The 3744-nt window shown below is 39.0% G+C and overlaps 1 non-coding gene across 1 annotated transcript; it reads right to left on the bottom strand.

Annotated features, from left to right (window-relative positions):
• Positions 1 to 1785: 1785 nt before the first annotated feature.
• On the bottom strand, positions 1786 to 1891 carry LOC145573294 (small nucleolar RNA R71). The gene has a single exon (XR_014097343.1). It is a non-coding gene; the product is annotated as a small nucleolar RNA R71 (small nucleolar RNA).
• Between the last annotated feature and the right edge of the window lie 1853 nt (positions 1892 to 3744).

Below are 3744 nucleotides of genomic sequence, written 5' to 3'. Positions count from 1 at the left end.
ACGCGCGTGGCACAGGTGTGCGTGCGCGCAGACCTAGCTGTGCGCGCGCGCGGCTGGGCTGTGCGTGCGCACGGCCTGTGCGGCCCTCTTCGCTCGATTTTTCTTATTTATAGCTTTTAACTTTCTTTTTGGAGGACGACTTAACTTTGTACTAGAGAGAGAATTATTCCAGATATAGTAGAGAGAGAAAGTAGAGAGAGAAGCTTAAGATTTACTTGTTTGTACTTGAATTTGACCTGAGATTTCAATTTGATCTTGAAATTCCTTCTTCAATTTAATAAATGTTTGTAAGATTTCTTTCCTTTGATTTATTTTTAATGCAATTCCTTCTAGTTTCTTGGATTTGATTGAGATTACATTCCTTGTTTTAGAATTTGTTGATTGATTGATTTTCTTTGATTTAGCTTTAAATGAATATGAATTTGATTGAATTTGTTTTGTTTCTTAATTTCACCATGTTTAGTGAGTAGATTAGTTGCTAGGGAGAAGGGGAAGCATGCTTGATTGATGATTTTTGCTAGTTGATGATGCTAAATTGATTTGAATGGTGCAATTAAATTGGTTGACATAGTTGTGCATGTGATTAATTAGATTAGGAGTGATTAACCTATAAGATTAATCTAGATTGCATTGCAAATTTCAATGACATGAACCCTTGATTTGAGAATTGCTTTAATTGATTGAATTCCTAGCTAGCCATTCATAGTGAACCCTAGCTTGGCTTATAGGAGATAACCCTTGAATTCCTTTGATTGCAACTATTGTTTGTCCTTTGCAATGTTTGAATTGATTTAGTGATCCTTCAATTAGCATAATCATTGAGCTTACATGTGGAACCTATATCCCTAGTGTTTAGTATATTGAATTTCTCGATTCATCTAGATTACTTGATACCTTAGTTACCAACCGCAGCTTCCCACAAACTTCGAAGTAGCTTGACCTACGCTATAGCTTACACCTATTCATTCCCTTGGGTTCGACCCTTAACTTACCATATACTCGTATTAGGTTGGTCGAGTGTTTATAAATTTTCTTTGGCTCTAGGAAAGAGTAGAGAACGACCTACATTTTCCTCGTGTCACCCAAACACACTAAGGTGTTAAAAGCAAGCTACCTTGAACCATTCAACTTCTCCTAATCTAAACCTAAACTATGCATATAGAATGGAAAGAAAAAGAGGCCAAAAATAGAAATATCTCACCTAATGAACGTGATAACAAAGAACATGTACGATAACAAAATGGAAAGAAAAAAAGGCCAAAAGTAGAGCACGTGATCATTCACTAGTGCCATTTGATCCGGAAATTGAGAGAACTATTGCAAGGTTGAGGAGTGCTAGACGATCTTTGAGCCCTAGCATTTCAAGTGAAGAAGATCCACAACAAGAAGAACAAGAAAGAGTGGGAGAAAATCCGAGAGTGGCATTGAAAGAATTGGGGATTCCCGGTGCATATAGATTTGAGAGTGGGATTGCTCCACCTACAACACCGGCAAATGATTTTGAAATAAGACAGGCAATGATCACTTTGATAGAGAGGCGACAATTTAGTGGGGCCAAGAATCAAAGCCCACTAAACCATCTCAAGGAGTTCGAGAAGTATTGCAATACTATTAAGGTGAACGGAATTTCCTAAGAATTCATCTGCCTCAAGCTCTTTCCCTTTTCTCTCATAGGTCGTGCCTTAGAATGGCTAGACAAGGAGGTTTAGCCGAATTCTCTAAGGACATGGGACGAGGTCACCAAGGAATTTCTATCCCGTTTCTATCCTCAAAAGAAAACGGCGGAGGCTAGAGCTTTGATTAAAGGTTTCAAGCAAAAGCCAAATGAGAGCCTCTATGAAGCATGGGAGAGATACAAGGAGTATCAAAGAGAATGTCCTCATCATGGAATTCCAACCTATCAAATCATTTAAATCTTCTATGGAGGCCTTAGCCCTCAAGGAAAATCATGTTTAGATGGAGGAGCCGGAGGTCCTATCATGAACAAAACGGAAGAGGAAGTGGTGGACATAATTGAGGACGTAGTGAGATATTATAGAGATTGGCAAGATGGAGAAAGAGAGTCAACTAGCAAGAGTAGCTCTTCGGTGTACTCGGTTGATCATCTAAATCCAATCAACAATCTATCCTCTCAAATGACAAACTTGGGGAAGGAGATGTCCGCTATCAAGGCAAAGTTGGAAAGTGCTACCTACCAAGTTTCAAGTCTTCGCTCCCAAACTAAGGGGAGAGGTACGTTTTCTAATTCTCAACCCCTTCCTTCTTCTAGTAACATGCCTAGTGGATGCTTGTTTTGTGATGATTGTGGGTCGTATGAGCATGATGTTTCTAGTTGCCCTCATGCATGTATGGATGTTTGTGATGATCAAGATGGAAATGTGAATGAGCATGTGAACTATGTGTCAAATAATCATGATTCTAGGTTTGAGAATCAAAGAGGTCAATGGAATAGGAATTACAACAATCATGGTCATGTGAACTATGTCGTGTTTTTAGAGAATAATGTTCGATTCGCGTGTTTTTGTGTTAGTTTAGAGAAATGCATGCTTTTAATGGTTTTCTTATCATTTTATTCATTTCTCGGCTATTTCTCTTGCTTCTCCGTTTCTTTGTCTTGTTTTGTAGGTACGTCGCGGGCTATATGCAAGGGAATTGAAAATAGCACCCACTAGGATCAATATGCACTTTTCATAATTGAATCTGAGTTTGAAACAAAGGAAAACGAAGGATTGCAAAGTATCAAATAGGACCTTTGTGCATTGTTTTAGTCATATCTCAAGTTCTACAGATCGGATTAGGGTGATTCAAGTTGGGTTGGAAACTAAACTTGAAGAGCTTTCCAATGATAGGTTGCACGCCTTCATACAATTCTTAGAGCGGAAGTTACAGCCTTCTGAAGTTGGCCCAGGAAAACTGCCGCGGGCGCGGGGTTGCTGCTGCTCCAAAACTGCCGTATTTGGACAGTAAGCACCCGTGTTTTTCCCGAGGGCTCCCCGAAGGCGCGGGCCTTGGGCCGCGGGCGCGGCTATCTAGGTGTCCGTTCCCCTCCGCGGGCGTGGCCGATTCCTCCGCGGGCGCGGGTTTCCGGGTCTTTTACGATTTTTAAGCTTCTTTTCTCCTTTTGTTTATATAGTTTTTGGTTTCCTTTATTCTTCATTCATGTAATTCTTTAGTTTTAGAATAGTTATCTCTCTCTTAGGTTGAGAGCTTCTCTCTCTAGATTAGGCTAGTTTAGGAGTAGTTTTACAGAGAGAAAGTGAAGAATTTCAATGGTGATTGAGAGATTGAAGATGCAAGTGTGACAATTGTGTTGGAGATCTTCCTAATTATCAATGAGCATTTCTAAACTCTATCTCATTCAATTGCTTTGTTTAATTTGATGTTTGTTTGGTTTGATTTTGATATTTGATGTTTGATTAGAGTAATTGTTCTTGATATTTTGTTGATTCTTGTTCTCTATAGTTGATAGTAGATTTGATGATGATGTTTCTTGAGTAGTTTACTTGCTAGGGTGTGGGTAAACATGTGTGGTTGATGGATTGAGGTTGATTTGGGAATTTGAGTAGTTCTTGTGTTGTGATTAAATTGATTCATAGAGGTTTGCAAGTTGCATAAGTTTGATTGGAGTAGCTAACCATGATTGCTAGCATTGATTGCATGATTGAATTTATTGACATGACCACTTGATATCGGTTTGATCATAATTAGTTGAGTATTTGATTATGTTTCTTCATATTGTTTAGC

The sequence above is a fragment of the Chenopodium album genome, chromosome 12 (genome assembly GCF_948465745.1).
Source record: "Chenopodium album chromosome 12, dcCheAlbu1.1, whole genome shotgun sequence".
NCBI lineage: Eukaryota > Viridiplantae > Streptophyta > Magnoliopsida > Caryophyllales > Amaranthaceae > Chenopodium > Chenopodium album.
The sequence above is the reverse complement of the archived record's forward strand: the minus strand, read 5'-3'. Positions and strand labels throughout refer to the sequence as shown.